The sequence below is a fragment of the Coenobita brevimanus genome, chromosome 111 (genome assembly GCF_032717465.1).
Source record: "Coenobita brevimanus isolate Jiangsu-jjx chromosome 111, ASM3271746v2, whole genome shotgun sequence".
NCBI classification, from domain to species: Eukaryota; Metazoa; Arthropoda; class Malacostraca; order Decapoda; family Coenobitidae; genus Coenobita; species Coenobita brevimanus.
In genome coordinates, this window is record NC_137064.1 from 8,513,788 (window position 1) to 8,531,837 (window position 18,050).

Genomic DNA, 18,050 nt, shown 5'->3' on the forward strand with positions numbered 1-18,050 from the left:
CTGATAATGATATGGTGGTAATAATAATAATAATGATAATAATAATAATAATAATAACGCTGAATATAATCGTCTGGCGGCAGTAGGTATGAATGTTAAAAAAGTGTGCAATTTAAAAGGCTAATAGATTATTTGTAACCCCTTCAGTACGAGGGGTTGCCAGTAAATAAAGAGATTGCTGGTTTCGGGAGTAAAATATATAAGTCCTTTAAAGTGTCATTTTACTGATATTATTTTCCTCATACGCCGTTTTTAATCGTTTTCGTATGACAGAAAGAAAAAAGTAGTAGGTGGAAGAATGGTGATGATAATAATAATAATGATAATAATAATAGTTGGCCTAATGATAATAATGTAGAAGAATGATGATAATGATAGTAATAATAATAATGATGATAATAATAATAATAATAATAATAGCAATGATAATACTGTAGAAGAATGATGATAATAATAATAATAATGATAAAAATAATAATAATAATAATAATAATAATAATAATAATAACGAAAAAGAAAACGAAGAAAAATATACAAAGAAAACTGGTGGGAAGGTTGATATTTCTGTGGTGGCATTTCATCAGTGGAGGTGCATTGGCGTCCTAAGGTTGCTGTGAGAAGAGTGTCCCCCGGAGATGGAGGCAAACGATGTGCCCCCCTTATACGGAATGGGACGATGGCCAATAAAGCGCTGCGTGTGTGTGTGTGTGTGTGTACATAAACGGGGATGGTAGATAGATTAATGGGTAGATACATAGGTACAGTAGGTATATATGTAATTTTAATCGACTTTGTTTCTCTAGAATAGATAGATAGATAGATAGATAGAGAGAGAGAGAGAGAGAGAGAGCAATTCCGAGCAATGACAAGAATCAAGAGTTACATAAAAGATAGGATGGGATTGGAACGGGGCTGGGGAGAAAGAGGGGGATGAGGCGGCAGGATTGGAGGGTGGGGGAGAGGCGGAGGATGGGGGGGTGAGAGAGGAGGGAGGGGGAGAGTGGACTAGATGGAGGAGAGGGTAAGTGGGGGAAGGATGAGCAGAGGGTGTGGGGTTGGGGTGGGTAGGAGAGGGTGAGGGTCGATGTAGGTGGGGGAGGGTTTGGGAGAGGATGGGGTGGAGGTGAGTGGGTGGGTGGGAGAGGATGTGGGTGGAGGAGGGGAGAGGAGAGAATGCTGGTGGGGAGGGGAGTAAGGATGGAAGAATGCGAACTAGGGAGGGGAGGGGAGGGGAGGGGAGAGGATGTAGGTGGGAGAGTTGGTGTGGACGTGGATGGGGGAAGGCAGGGATGAGTGTGGGTGGGAGAGAGAATAGTATGTGTGTGCGTGTGCGTGTGCGTGTGTGTGTGTGTGTGTGTGTGTGTGTGACAGAAGGATACAGTGTGGCAGGATAGAGCAGTAGTATATCAAGGCTAGATTACGTATTATTTGATATGACAAACTTTGATAATTCTGTACACAGTATAATGTATTTCTATCGATCATCTCTCTGTTTATCTGTTTTCTGTCTGTTATGAATGTTTCTTGAATATCTATCTATTTACTGTAGCTGGCTGTCTCCCTAGCTATGGTATCTCTATGTCTGGCTGTCTCGAAAGCCATGTCTATAATATTTTTGGCTGTCTGTATGTCTGCGTCTCTGCTTTTTGTATTTGATAATTAGTCCATGGTACTTTTAGATGAGGGAGCATCTCTAGGCGCGGCCCTGTCAGTCGGTCCTACCCTAACGATTTTTCTCGCAAAGTTACTAAGGATTTTCACAAGCAAGGTGCGTTTACTAGCAAAGCCACCCCCCCACCTCTCTCTCTCTCTCTCTCTCTCTCCCCCCCAGAAGCAGGATAGACAACTTGAAGCTGGATTAGAGAGAGAGAGAGAGAGAGAGAGAGAGAGAGAGAGGACAACGGTAAGTAGGTCATGGAGGGACAGACAGAGAAGAGTTAGGAAAAAGAGAGGAAGGGCAATCGTTGAAGAGAGAAAAGAGAGGATGGAGGGAAAGACGGAGAGAGGAGGAGCAAGCGGTAAGGAGTGAGGGAGGGAGAGAGAGAGAGAGAGGCTGAGGAAGGGAGATGGAGGAAGAAAAGGAGGATGGGAAGATATAGAGGGAGAGGGAGGGAAGAGGAGAGAGAAATCCCGAAGGGGCCGCATGGGAAGGGAAGAGAGAGAGAGAAGAGGGACAGTCCTTGAGAGAGAGAGAGAGAGAGGTAGAAGGCCTCCGTGTATTGATTTATACATAGGGAGGGTCGTAAAATAGGAGCCGGAGATTAGCTTAGTCCACGCTTTTATTATTATTATTATTATTATTATTATTATTATAGTTTTTATTGTTATTGTTCTTAATGTCAGTGTTGTAATTATTTTTTTTTACTGTTTTCCTTGTGTTGTGATAATGATGATGGTAATAATAATAATAAAGATTATAAAGATAATTTATTGTTGATTTGTCATTATTGTTATTAGTGTTTATTATTTTAATTGTCCTTCATGTCATCGTTATTATTTTTATTATTATCATTATTATTATTAGTGGTGGTGGTGGTGGTAGTAGTAGTAGTAGTAGTAGTAGTAGTAGTAGTAGTAGTAGTTGTTGTTGTTGTTGTTGTTGTTGATGATGTTATAGCTTTGATGATAATAATAATGATGATGCTGTATGTCTTTTTCTTCGTATATCTACTGTAATTTTCTGCTTGTTTTGCGCATACACTCAATATATCCTCGTTAGTTCCTAGTGACTCATATTAGACTTGAATCCCGTGCAATAACTACGCGTTCATTATTTACAAACATGTCCCTCCCTTCCTCAGTGCCGTTATAATGTCTCTTTCTCTTTTCCTCTCCTCCTTCGTACCTCCCTTCCCTCCATCCCCATCCTTTCCTTTCCCATCCGCCCTCCCTCCCTCCCTCCCTCCCTCCCTCCCAGCCGAATTCATCCATCTATCTCTTCTTCCTCTTTCTGTTCCATACCTTCCCCCCCCCTCTCTCTCTCATTCTTTAACCCCCTCCATCATCTTTCCTTATCTGTCCCATATTACCTTTTCCTTTCTTCCTTACTCCATCTCTCTCTCTCTCTCTCTCGTATTCTTCCACCCCTTCCATCCTCTTTCCTTATCTGTCCCACGTTACAGTTTCCTTTTTTCCTCCCTTCATCTCCTCTCTCTCTCTCTCTCTCTCTCTCTCTCTCTCTCTCTCTCTCTCTCTCTCTCTCTCTCTCTCGTACGCTTGCGGCGCAGTTGGTATTATTATTGTGCTTACCTGAGAGAGAGAGAGTGTGAGAGAGAGAATGTGATCATTGTTTGTGTGTGTTTGATCTTGAAGATGAAATAATGTGTGTGTGTGTGTGTGTGTGTGTGTGTGTGTGTATGTGTGTGTTGTGACCATAGGTGTTTGTGTGTTAGGTTCTAAGTACGAGAGAGAGAGAATGTATTATTTGTTTGCGTGTGTTTGATCTTGAAAATGAAGTAATGTGTGTGTATGTGTATGTTTAGTGAATATTGGTGTTTGTGAGTTGGGTTCTAAGTACGAGAGAGAGAGAGAGAGAGAGAGAGAGCGGGGGAGGGGGGATTTGTGGTGTTCAGTTTATTTTCCTTCCCATCTTGCATCATTCTCTCTCTCTATCGCTCTCTCTCTCTCTCTCTCTCTCTTCCTTTTGCATCTGTTTTTTTTTTATTCCTTCGTTTGACTAATATATCATTATCCATTTTTCTCGTTTATCCTCAATTTCTTTTTTATTTTCATTTTTGTCTTTTGCTCTCTTTTAATGCTTATATTTAGTTATTTTTATCTTGCGTGTATTCCATTTACTTTCGTTTTCTTTGTTATTCTTTTGCATAATTTATCGTTTTTTTTGTCTGGGTCTTCCTCTCCTCCCTCTGTCATATTCTTAAAGCTTCAGCAGTCTCTGTGTATATTGGCCTCTCTTTCATTTTTTCTTTGCTTCCCTTCCTTCTTTCCTTCCTTCCCTCCCTCCCTGCTTCCTTCTTTCATTCCTTCCTTCCCTTCTTTCTTCCTTCCTTCCGTCGTTTCTTCCTTCCTTCCCACCTACTTTTCTTTCTTCCTTCCTTCCTTTTTCGTTTTTTTTCCTTCCGTCATCCTCCCATGTCTTAATCATTTCGCCATTTCCTCTTTCCTCGTAACATTCATATTCGTCACTCCTCCCTCCCTCCCTCCCTCCCTCCCTCTCTTTCCCTCCCACCTGTCCTCCCTCCCTCCGCCTCCCTCCCTCCCTCCCCATATCTCATAAACCTCCTTTCCTCCCTCCCCTTACCTCATAAACTTCCCTCCCTCCCTCCCTCCCTCCCTCCCTCTCATCTTGCCTTCCTCCCTCCCTCCCTGTCGTCCAAACCGTGCCCTCCTTCTCTCTTTCTCTCTTTGTGTTCTCTCTCACTTCTTACCTTCCCCCATTTTCATCCATTTTTTTCTCCTCTCTCTCTCTCTCTCTCTCTCTCTCTCTCACACACACACACACACACACACACACACACACACACACACACACACACACACACACACACACACACACACACACACACACACACACACACACACACACACACACACACACACACACACACACACACACCCTTCCTTCACTTCGCTCAGTCTAACTTTCACATACTATCTTTCTCTTTCCTCTTCTCCACTTCCCATTCCTTGCTCTTCCTTCTCCTCTCTTCTCCATCTCTCCCTAACCTCTCTCCTCCCTCCCTCCCCACCTTTCTCCCCCTCCATTCTCCACTCCCTCCCTCCCTCCCTCTCTGTAGATGACAACTCTGAAAAAGTAAGTTGCTTGTGACAGTGGACAGGGTGAGGCAAATTGGACCTTACAGAGGGGGGCGTAGGGGCGAAAATGCCGACGGGAAAGAAGCCCTTGCTATGACTACTACCAAAACTCTCTCTCTCTCTCTCCCTCCCTAGTGTTCCTTCCCTCCTTCACACCCTCCTTCCCTCCCTCTTCTTTCTTTCCATATCACTCCTTCCTTCCTTCCCTCCCTTCCTCTTCTTTCTTCTCACTCTTTTCTTCCTCTTCCTTCCTTCTTTTTATTTTTCACTTTTCCCTCCTTACCAGCCTCTTGTCTCTCCTTTCTTTCCTCACTTCTCCCTCCATCCGTACGTCTCCTTACCTCGCTCCTTCCATCCCACCTTCGTCCTCCTTCCTTCCCTCCTTCCCTCCATCCTTCACTCTTGCAGTACCTTCTTCCCTCCCTCACTCCTCCCTACCTCCTTCTCTCCTGCCCTCCCTCACTTTTTCTTCCTTCCCTCCTTCCTCTTCCTCCTTTCTTGGCTCTCTCCCTCCCTCACTCGTCCCTCCTGCCATACCTCACTTTTTCTTCCTTCTTCTCCTCCTCCTTCTCCTCTCCTGGCTGTTTCCCTCCTTCCTTCCCTCACTCCTTCTCATATGGATACAAGAAAATTGAAACGTATAGCTTCACAGGAAAGCCCTTTTCATGCATTCATTCACTCGTACATCCCCTCTCTCTCTCTCTCTCTCTCTCTCTCAAATTGGATAATGGATTGGTGTACATTTTTTTTTTTTTTTTTTTCGTTCCTTTTTCTGCTGTCTTTGTCCCTTTATCCATTCTCTTCATGATTCTCTTTTTTGCTTTGTTTATCGTGTTGTCTTCCTGCCTTTTTTCTCTTGTTTTTCCTCTTCTTTCTTTTCTCTTCCCCTCTCCTCTCCTTTCCCCTTTTCTTCTTATCTCGTTTCCTCTTCTCTGTTCTCTTCTCTCCCCTTCTCTTCTCTCTTGTCATCTCGTCTCGTCTCGATCCCCTCCCCTCCCCTCATCTCTTTCCTTTTCTTCTCTTCCATCTCTTCTTCTTTCATCTGATCATATATATATATTTTTTTTTATATAGTCTCTTGTCAGTTCTCGTCATATTCTCTCTCTCTCTCTCTCTCTCTCACACACAGCCAGAAATATTCAGAAAATGTCACCCCGTCGAACATATTCGCTGCCAGGCGAAAACATGAAACCTTGAGCACTGAAAAATAGATAGATAGATAGATACGGTAGATAGATAGATAGATAGATAGATGGATGGATGGATGGATGGGTAGACAGATAGATGGAGGGATACAAATATATGGATGGATATATATACACACAATCAGAGGATAAATAAAGTGATTTGGTTGATTTTATACACACACACACACACACACACACACACACACACACACACACACACACACAGACTCGCTTAAAGGCCTCCGGCTAACTTCGCTCGGTGTCAACTCACTTCCTATCGTCAGTCTGAAATGAGTCAAGTCGGGAACTGGTGGCCCGATTGGACTGGAGATTGTTTTATTCTTCAAGTCAGAGCATTTTAACGGTACTTTGCCCTAACAAAAATTGCGCTACTGTTACGCCGTTTTTGCTATTACCGTACAACAAACATACAGTACGGTACCGAAATTGGATCAGTATATTATAGATAGATGGGTAGATAGATATGTGAAGGATATAAATAGATGGATGGCTATACACACACGTTAATGAGAGAAAAGTGGTATGGTTGATATTTATTTAGATAGATAGAAGATAGATGGCTGGATAGATATGTATAGGATAGATTGATGAGCTAATGTATTAACGTGGGTTTGCTGAGTAATTTAATTTGATAAAAAATAAATGTGTAAATGAGAGTGTGTGTGTACAGACTTAGAATGCAGTTAATATGATAGATGTATAGATAAATAGATAAAATTCTCTCTCTCTCTCTCTCTCTCTCTCTCACACACACACACACACACACACACACACACACACACACACACACACACACACACACTTAAAATGATTCATACCTAGAATTTATGAAATGGGTTGTAATAGCCTCACATAATGATACAGTTTATGGACAACGGCGAGCGGGTGGTGGGTGGGTAGGTAGGTAGGTAGGTGTTGGTAGGTAGGTAGGTAGGTAGGTGTTGGCAGGTAGTTAGGTAGGTAAGTGGTTTGGGTGGTAGGTAAATTTTGTGGTTGATTCGGCAATTGGATGGTAGATGGGTTGGTTGGTTACTTGGTTGTATGGTAGGTGGGTTTGTGGGTAGGTAGGTAGGTAGGTCGGTCGAGTCGTTGGTTGGTTTGTTGGTTGGAGGGTAGGTAGATAGGTAGAGATGTTTGTCATTTGTGTGTTTTGTTGGTTAGATTTTAGGTAGACAGGTAAGTACTGTAGGTCGATTGGTTGGCTTTGGTTGGTGTGCTCATTTAATGTTTGGCATGTAGTTGGTAGAGATGAGATAGGTTGGTTGGTTGGTAGGATGGATTATAAGCTCACTGCCTTTATCACTCTCTCTTATATTGGTTAGTTGGTAGGTAGGTAGGTAGGTAGGTAAGTAGAACGATGCCGGTGGGTAGGTAAGTATATTAAGTAGATTTCCCCCTTGTTTTTATCGAACTAGACATATCGATAGTGTGGGCAGTTCGCTCTTGAAACCCTGCAGGTCTTCCACTTAACGGCAGATGACGCACACACCTTCACATGTAACCGTTTGGGTGTTAATACCGAACCATAACTGTATGAGTGTATGTGAGAGGTATATCATGTAGGAATGGTGTGATGATATTAAGATGATGTGTGCGTTTTGCTTTTTTTTATTTTCGTTTTCCTTTTTTTTATTTTTTATTTTATTTTGTTTTTTTTTTAATGTTAGTGGGCCTCGTGGGAAAACTAGTCACTGTTATGTACTAGTGAAAAACAGAGATGCAATCAACATCCCAAGTCCTGTTGTCATTTTTTTTTTCTCCATGAGCTTTGATATTCATTATAGTTAATCCGTAGCAACCGACACTGATGAAATTATTTGGCCACAGGTCAGTGTCATCAGTGTCAGTAGCTGCAGAGCTACCACATTCATTGTCAGAGTCCATGCAGAGAGAAGCAGGAGTGGTGACAGGACTTTTGATGGCAGCTGTACGTGGCCTAACCGCGTATTTATATCTTCAGTGCCAGAGAGTAAGGGCCCAAACCGCTTACATCTCATATTCTCAGAGACTTTTAGGACACATTCCATATATGTTTATCATGTAGTTATCATATATTTATCATTTATTTATTATCTGATTTATTTTTTATTATATTTTTCAGTAGTTCAGCCCAATTCACGCTTTATCACTTATTGTTATGTTAATTTCTTTTTCTATGTTGCAGGTAAGAAGGGAACGAAGAGACAAGGGAAGGAGAAGGAGGGAGGAGAGAGGAACGTGGGAAGAGGTGAGTAAAGAGGAGGGAAGGGAGTGGAAGAAGAAAGGAGATAAAAATTGGAAGAGGGTAGAAAGAAGGGGAGGAAAACAGATGGGGAGAGAAGAGGAAAGGATAACAGAGGTACCGGTATGGAAAGAAGGAAAGGTAAGGAGAGGAGAGAACAGAAGAGGGGAGGAGAGGGTAGGAAGAGAAGAGCAAAGGAGAGAAGAAGAGAGAGATGGATAGAGGAGAGGAAAGAAAAGAGAGAAGGAAATGGAAGGAGCGAGTGTAGGAAAGGAATGGAGAGGTGGAAAAGAGAGGGGAAGAGGAGCGAAGAGAGAAGTAAGGAAAGGGAACGAGAAAGAGAGAGGAATCTAGAAGGAAAGGTAGGAAAGCAAGGTAGGGAGGTAGAGAAGAGAGCAGGAAATGGATGAGAGAGAGAGAGAGAGAGAATGATCACTAAAGAATACTAAAAATAAAGGGGTGAGATTCCTGAACCTATTTACGATGAAATTCTTCTCGTAACCAACATTTTGAATTGCAGGAGGTACAGGGGATGGGAAATTTGTGCTTTGGTGCTTCCTTGTCCATCCTGAGATAGAGAGAGAGAGGGAAATTATGATTTTTCAGGTAGACTCTTATTTACCCTGAGCGTCTCTCTGTCATGAATATTGACGTGTAACGATAGATTAAAACTTGAATATGATGCGAGTCGCGAAGAAGTGTTGTGGAAAGAATTGAGCCGTAGTGTTTGTTTGTTTATTTATTTATTTTTTGTCATTGATCTGCGTGAAATTCGGTATATAAGTTGCAAAAAGTCTAAAATCTGGGCCAAGTTAAGGTGAAAAGAGTGTAGGTTATTATTTATTATTATTATTATTATCTGGACGTTGCTACTCCTCACCCTGCCCTACGGTGGGAAAGGAGGTCTGGATGTTGATGATGATGATGATGATTATAATATTTAATTTGGCTAAAGAACCAGACACACCAGATGTTTTACTTGTCCTTGCTGCAAATATAAATCCCTTCTTAGATTCTCATAATTTTCTTTCTCAGTCAGGATCGATCACACTTCTTTAATTAAGGTTAACAGCCAGGTTCTGAGGTAGGAAGTTTGGGAGGCAGTATTTAGGTCAGAGTCTCTTAGGTGTTATTTACGTGGTTAGTTAGGTATGGTAGTTAAGTAGGTAGGTAGGTACGTACGTAGGTTGGTGTATGGGTCAGTAAGTATGTTAGGAATGGATAAGTAAATTGGAGTGGAATTGGTAAGGATGAGAGGTATTGTTAGTGTATACGGTAATGGTTTAAGTAATACAAGTTTCAGTAGACAGGTAGGAAGGTAAGTAGGCAAGAAAGGTAAATATTGTGGCAGCCAGGCACATAGCTAAGTAGGAAGACAGGCAGGCAGACAGGCACACACTTAAGTAGGGAGGCAGGCAAACAGGCAGATAGCAAGATAAGTAGGCAAGCAGGCAGAAAAAGTATTACACCTGGCAACACCCAAAGGACTAGGTATTGTGTGTGTGTGTGTGTGTGTGTGTGTGTGTGTGTGTGTGTGTGTGTGTGTGTGGAGGGGATATGTATGTTCAAACGTATATATTTGGTTCTTGATGTACTGTATGTGTGTCTTTTGCTTGTATATAATGTGTGTGTACATGTGTGTGTGTGTGGAGGGGATATGTATGTTCAAACGTATATATTTGGTTCTTGATGTACTGTATGTGTGTCTTTTGCTTGTATATAATGTGTGTGTACATGTGTGTGTTTTAGTTTGATGATAAAACAGCGAAGACAAAACAGTGTTGAGAGAGAGAGAGAGAGAGAGAGAGACTGAAAAGGCGAGAGGTGAAATAAAAGATTAAGTACAAGAAGAAAGAAAATGAGAAGGCGGAAGAAAAGAAATAAGAAAAGAAGCGAAAAGTTTATATGAACTGAATGATAAAAGGGGAGAGAGAGAGAGAGTACGAGGCCTGATGATGGTGAGGGGAGATAACATGAAACAAAGACATTCCCCCACTCTTTATTCTCTCTCTCTCTCTCTCTCTCTCTCTCTCTCTCTCTCTCTCTCTCCACGGTTCATTCGCTTCCCTCCATTTGGTCTTTCTTCTCTCTTTTATCACCTTCCCCTCCTCTTCTTCCTTTTTCCCAGTCTTTCTTTAACCGTCTCTCTTTCTCCCGGCTTTATCCTCTCTCTCTCTCTCTCTCTCTCTCTCTCTCCCTCTCCCTCTCCCTCTCCCTCATTCCCTTCCTCCCCTCTTTCCCTGTTCCATCCTCTTTAATTTTTCTTCCCCATGTTCCTTCCTTCTCCCCTCTCTTCCTCCCTCTTCTCCCTCCCTTCCCTCTTCCTCTCATCCCTCCTTCCTCTCTCTCACCCATCCTTTCCCCTCTTCCCCTCCTCTCTCTTCCTTCCCTCTTATTACCTCCGTTTTTTCGTATTCTTTCCACCCCCTTTCCACTTCCCTCTCCTTTTTCTCCCCCTCCTCTCCCTCTCTCTTCTCTCTGTCCCGCTCTCTTTCTCTCTCTCTCTCTCTCTGTCCCCCTCTCTTTCCCACGTACCCTTCTCTTTTTTCTCTTTTTTTTCCCCTCCCCTCCCCTTCATTATTCTCCTACCTCTTCCGTTTACTCTCTCTCTCTCTCTCTCTCTCTCTCTCACACACACACACACACACACACACACACACACACACACACACACACACACACACAAAACTGCTTTATTGAACTGCCTCTCTCTTTGATCTGTCCGTATGTTTTTACTTGCCATCCCTGCCATTCAGATTTGCGTGTTTGTTTTTGTTTACGTTTATATCCGTTTTTGTCTCTGTTCCTATTCTCCATCTTTGTTTTATTTCTTGTTATTTCTCAATTTCCTTTTCTTAATTTGCAGCGTCTTCTATATTTCTTCGTCTCATTTTCTTTCTTTCCTTTCATCTTTAATACATTTGTCTTGATTTCGTCTGTTTCTGTCTCATCTTCTTATAATCTTACTTCAGTCTTATGTTTAGCTGACTTACTGCGTCATTTTTTCTTCCCTGCGTCTTTGCTTCCTCTGTACGTGCTTCTTTCCTTCTTTCGCCTGTGTTTGTTACTTCTTTATTTACCCACTTTTGTTTTATTTATTTACCCATCTCCTTCCATTCCTTCCTACATCCCTTCTGTATTTCCTTTCTTTCTCCTACCGTCCTTCCTTCCTTCTTTCTCCTACCGTCCTTCCTTCCTTCTTTCTCCTACCGTCCTTCCTTCATTTTCTCTCTTCTAGGTTTCTTATTTCCCCTCTTTCTTTTTTCCCCTCTCCTTGTGGATTTCCCTCTCTCTTATTTCCTCATTTACTTCTTACCTCTGTGATATACCCTTGCCGCACGCCCTTCCCCCCCCTTTCTCTCTCTCTCTCTCTCTCTCTCTCTCTCTGTCCAATTTGTATATTTTCGCCATTCTAATTGTACCCAGAGATGTCATTTGTCCTCCTCCTCCTACAACAACAACAACAACAACAACAACAAAATTAAGTTGAAATATGGCGAACATTCTTAACGATTACTTTGCATCTGTTCTTACAGTAGAAAACATCACCAGAAGCCTACTGTCACCCATAAACCGAGCAAATAGCACCGTCCTCAGTAACTATACTATCCGCATCAGCAATATCCCTTCAGTCCTGATAAAATATCACCAAGAATTCTCAAAGAAGCATAAAATGTGTTATTGGTACCTCTGTCTCTTATTCAGTAAATCGTTCAATACTGGGAAAGTCCCACGCAAATGGAAACTAGCAAATGTAACACCAATTTTCAAAAAAGGAAATTAGTCGCTTTCAGGGAATGAAAGACCAATCAGCTTAATATCATTAGTGTGCAAATTAATGGAAACAGTCATAAAAGATAAAATAGTTAATTATCTTAGAAGAAAATAAAACAGTTAAAGACTTGCAGCATGGATTCAGACGTCGACATTCATGCTTAACTAATTTACTGGACTTCTTCCTTGATGTTTACAAATCATATGACAACTCAAGAGCAGTAGATATAATTTACCTCTACTTTCAGAAAGCATTTGACACTGTCCCTCTCAAGCATCTCGTAAGCAAAACAGAAGCCCATGGAATAAAAGGAAATACGCCGAAATGATAACAAGACTGGCTTTCTGACTAAAAACAGCAAGCTGTGAAAAATGTCTTTCTGACTGAAAACAGCGAGTTGTAATAAACGGAAGGGAATCCAAATAGCGTAATGTGATCAGTGGCGTTCCTCAGGGCTCAGTACTTGGACCGATACTTTTTGTTATCTACATAAACGACTTATGAAGGGATTAAATTGTAAAATATCCAAATTTTGCAGAGGATACTAAAGGAACCAATAAAGTAACTACAACGTTACGGTGGCAGCAGTTACAAAATGACCTTAATACTTTTGTAGGCTGGGAAGAATAATGACAAATGAAGTTCAGCATAGAAAAATGCAGAGTACTTCATACTGGAAATCACGTCCATGTGACTTACATAATGAACAATATCCAGTTATCAAGTACAGTGAAAAGGATCTTGGTATGATAACATGACGTGGTTAAAATTGCAAATAAGCTGGTGGGTTTTATTGGAAGACCTTTCGAGTTTAAGTCAGAAAAAGTCATATTTGCCTTGTACAACTTGCTAGAGCGCCCCGATCTTGAGTATTGTGTGCACTTCTGGTCTCTGTACTACGGAAAGGACATAGAAAAATTAGAGAAAATGCAGCAAAGAATACCAAAAATATTACCACGACTGAGAAACAAACCATATGAGGAACTCCTTAAAGAACTTGAACAATTTAGCCTAACAAAACTCAGATCAAGAGGTGACCTTATTGAAATTTTCTAAATCATGAAGGGATATGACAACTTAGACCTGAAGAAATATTTTGAAATAGACTGGTCGAATCAAACCAGGAGTAATGGCTGCAAAATTACCAGTGGGAATGTGTTTCCAATCTCTCAAGCAAAATTCTTCTTCTTCAGCAGAATCGTAAATATCTGGAACACATTACCCTCAGATACCATGAACAGTATCTCAGCTAAGACTTTTAAAGACAAAACAGACAAGTACTTGCACGAGAATCCTCAGCCGAGTCTGTTTCTGTCCGATTAACTTACTTTTACTGACTACACGTAAGTTCATTCCCCTTCTGTTTACAAGACACCCCTTAAACTTAAACATACCCATACATAGTGTCGCGTCATATTATATATTTATCAGTTTATTAAATGCAAGTAAAGTAGTACATGCACAGACTAAGAACTGCACTGATAGCTTTGAGTTAACGGTCACTATACTTACTTTCGACCTGTGATGGGCAGTGGATCACTGAGGGTACTTGTTAAGTGACCGCCATCGGTATTTTTTTTTTTTTTTTTTTTTTTTTTTTTTTTAATGTACCAGGGGTCACTGCTTCAGGAGGTAACTTGTGTACTTATCCCACACGGGAAGGATCCTTGTCTCAGTGGAGTGAACGGAGCTGGGGCCTGATTTACTGCTCCCTACCTTAAAAGCGCCAGGCAAGGCTGCCACACCATCCCTGAACATTCACACTGCAATTTCTACAGTGTGTCTACAGACGCCCTATTAACTCGACTTACCCATACGTAATGTCATGCCTTAGTTATTTAATTTGATTTTTCATTTTACTTTATTACCTTCCCTTTCAGGTTATTCAAACTGGTAGCTTATAGATTAAGCACTGTTTTATAGAATATAACTTCCTTTTTAGTCTTTCCTATGAAATTTCTATGTCCGTTTTTCCATGCTGCATGGTGGTCATTCTCACCTTTACCTGCCTTTGCAACTGGGGTTTGGAGGCGGGGGGAGCCTTCTTGCTTTATCTTCCTTATCCGTCAGCATGTGTAATTAGATCTCGTAGTCATAGTCTTCACTGTAACAAGCAGCCTCGAAAGGACCGTAAGATCTGTTGCTGTTTGTTTTCCTTTGTATTCCTTTGCATTCCACTTCCTCCTCACCTCTCCCCCTGTCATTTCTCGTCCGTTCTTCACTTCCCCAGTACTTCGCCTTTTTTCGTTTATAATTGCTTGTTTGTCTTCTTTCGTCCCCATTTTGCTCATCTTTCGTCACCTGCCATTTTTCTTTTCACTCATCCCTATGTTTCTCTTCTTCTTTCGTCTTTTCTTCTCGTCTGTCAGTTCCTCGTCCTTCGCCTCTTACTGTTGTTTATTCTTTGTTCCTCCGCCTCCCCCTTGTCCCATACTTCTTTCTTTTCCTCTTTCTTGCTCTTCTCTTCTTCCTCCTCCTCCTCCTCATGTTTTTTTTTTTTCCCCTACATTTTCTCTCTCTCTCTCTCTCTCTCCCTCTCTCTCTCTCTCTCTCCTCTCCTCTCCTCTCCTCTCTCTCTCTCTTTCTCTCTCTCTCTCTCTCTCTCTCTCTCTCTCTCTCTCTCTCTCTCTCTCTCTCCCTCCCTCCCTCCCTCCCTCCCTCCCTCCCTCCCTCTCTCTCTGTCTCTCTCTGCTTTTATGATGATCTAGTTAAGATAGTGTTGAGAGGGGGGAGGGGATGCGGGGAGTGTTTGAATATACTATAGAACGTTATGCAGGAGGGCCAGCTTGTGTGTGTGTGTGTGTGTGTGTGTGTGTGTGTGTGTGTGTGTGTGTGTGTCCAGTTGGGGCCAATAATCCTGTTACACGGCTTGGGTTCCTAATTAATGAGACCAGATTCATTTCCTTGAACCTGCTTCAGTTTTGACGGCTAAGTTAGTGAGATCTCATAAGGTTTTGATAGATTTGGGACCATGTAAAGGGATTTACTAACGACAGTTGTTCATACATACATACATGCATATATACATGCATACATACATTTATACTTACATGCTTACATATATACATACGTGCATACATACATAAATACATGCGTGCATGGATGCATACATGCTATACATACATACACACACACAATACAAACTTGTATGCGGGCATGCATACAGACAGACAGACCAGACAGGGACCAGCAGACAAACTCAAAGCAAGTAGAGTAGGCTGGGGCTGACTGGCAGGTCAGCAGTGTATAAATGAAAAACTTCGAGGCAGGTAGAGATGGAAAGAGAAACAGACAGATAACAGGCACAAAGCTTTGTAGGAAAGAGTAAAGTAAGTTGCACTTGTAGCTGATACACAAACAAGCAGACACAGACAGGCAAATAATTCACTGCAGACAGGGTGTAAACAGATGCAAAGAACAGCAGACGGCAGTCTAGAAAAAGACAATGCAATAAATGTAACAGGAAAGGGATAAAGAAGCAGGTGATGGACAGGTAGCAAGCAGAAGGGAGACACACAGCCGGACAGACAGACAGAGAGACAGACGGCAAGAAAAGGAGCAGGAGAGAGACAAAGCAACAGAAAAATGGCAGGTACTAAGTAGACAGAGATACAGACAGGCAGCAGCAGAGAGACAGATAAATAGCTTACCCAAACCAGGTAAGATAAACACAAATGAAATTGTAGTCGAGATAGCTTAACTCTGGACAGAGATGTATGGAAGAAAACAAATGGAGTTGTAAACATTTAAATTTATATGCGCACAAGGAAAAAACAAACACAGACGAATGTATAAAGGGATGTAAACAAAAACATATAGATTGAAGGAAAGGCAGATGTAAGGACAAACAAACAAGGGAAACCAATCTCAGAGGAAAACGTAAAGAAAGTAAACAAAATAAAACATACAAGGATAAATGCATGCGTAAACAGAGGTGTATTAATGGGAATAGCAAAATACAGAGTGAAAACTGAAAGGGATAGAAGAAGGATCCAAATGCAAATTAGAACAATGGGAAAACCGGACAAACAAAGAGAATGAGGAAAAAGAGAGTGGGAGAGTTTTCATTGCAATATCCTATACCCTATCCAACACTTTTATTTATTCCTTTTCACTGATTGTATAACCTTCCTTCCTGATTGTCAGATTGCTTTAACCATCACGCTTTTTTCCTTCTCCTCATCTGGTATAATTGTTGTTATGTTCCTAGTTTTCCTCTTATCGTCACCACCACTACCACCACCACCACCACCCAGTCAGTCAGTCAGTTAGTGAATCATCATCATTACTCATCATCATTGTTCTTCATTTGCCTCATTTTCTTCCATCATCGTTATCACTCATCGTCATCATCATTGTTCTGCATTTGCCTAATTTTCTTCTATCATCACTCATCGTCGTCATCAGTGGTCTTCATTTGCCTCAATTTCTTCTCTCATCATTACCACTACCATCTGACGGGCCTGTTGCCAGCTGGGACTGTGGTGGCTTATGCTTTATGTAGTCCTTCAGTAGCTTCATTTACTTCTTCAGGAGTAAAATACCCCATTTTATTTTAAAGTAATGATAACATTCCCGTTACTTTTTTGTCCTAGTCCTATGTATCTTCAACCCGATTACAATTTTTTATTCTTGATGCTTTCAGACGATTTTTGCATCTTGGGAGAGACCTTTCGTAGCGAGGGGTTGCCTGAATGCTGCCAGATATTTAGTTATAAATCACTCGTATGCCGAATAAAATCGTCTGGAGGCAGTAAGAATAAGGAACGTCATTAGGCTAAGGAGGTTAATTGCCTGTGACCTTAATTTTAATGGGAGGCTGTTACGTAATAATGTTTTAATTGTTTGTAATTAGAGTAGGCAGAGTAATTGGGTATCATTTTAACTGCAGTCAGAGAATTTTCTTTGATGTCTTTACTCTTTCTGACAAGGGCAAAGGGTTATGTAAATTTGTGAGTGCGTGTGCGTGTGTGTGTGTGTGTGTGTGTGTGTGTGTTGGTGGTGGTGGTGGTGAGCAGGTCAGCAGAACCACATACTCCTGTCAGGGTCACACGGTCCGCCTGGAGTGGCCGGGGGGTGGGATGTGACGGGGGGAGGGGAGGTGATTGACGCAGGGTGAGGAGACGGAAGGTGAGGCGCGGTAAGGGGCAGTGAAGCGAGGTGAGTACTGGAAGGTGAGGTCAAGTGAGGTGAGGTTGGGTTAGGTGAGTTTATCTCCCTTTTTTTTAGTTGTGAAGTCGTGTGGCGTTACGTCTGTCCAAATAAGACTTATACTAGAATTGTTCCTATAATGAGAGAGTTAGCCTAATACCTTCCTAAGTGTATTTTTTTTTTCCCCCATTCTTCGTCATCCGTTTACAGTGTAACTGTCTATATCTATCTTTATCTAGTTATCTGTCTTAATGTATTTATATATCTCTATCTATTTATCCATTTACTTATCTACAGTATACTTATCTGTATTTATTTATCTATCTGTGTATCTATCTGTCTATATATCTATCTATATCTATCTGTCCATATACCGGTACGCCTTTTATTTTTTCATTTTTCATAAATTGTCCTCATTTTCCTGTATTGACTCTAGTGTTTGCAAAATGACCACTTTTATACACTATATGTAACGGATTTACTCCAGTGTGTGTGTGTGTGTGTGTGTGTGTGATTACTCTTTTCTTCCTATTTTTCCATATTTATTTTTACCATTGTTTTCACTTTGCTTTCCCTCCCTATATGTGATCTTTGCTTGGCTCACTGTGTTTGTTTTCTCCACCTGACCTTTCCTCCCCTTCTCTGCCTCCCTTTATCACACTTCCTTTCCTCCCGTCATTCCTCTCGCATTTTTTTTCTTTCTTTCTTATTCTTCTCGTTTAATTCCTCTTCCTCATTTTTGTGGAATATCTGTCTCAGCTTCTGTGTCCCCCCCCTCCTCTCTCTCTCTCTCACACACACACACACACACACACACACACACACCTTACTATTTTATCACCCATTTTAATCTTCCATCTCCACCCCATGTTTCCCTCCTCCCTCTTTCCTCTCCACGTCTCTCCCTCCATTTTTTCTC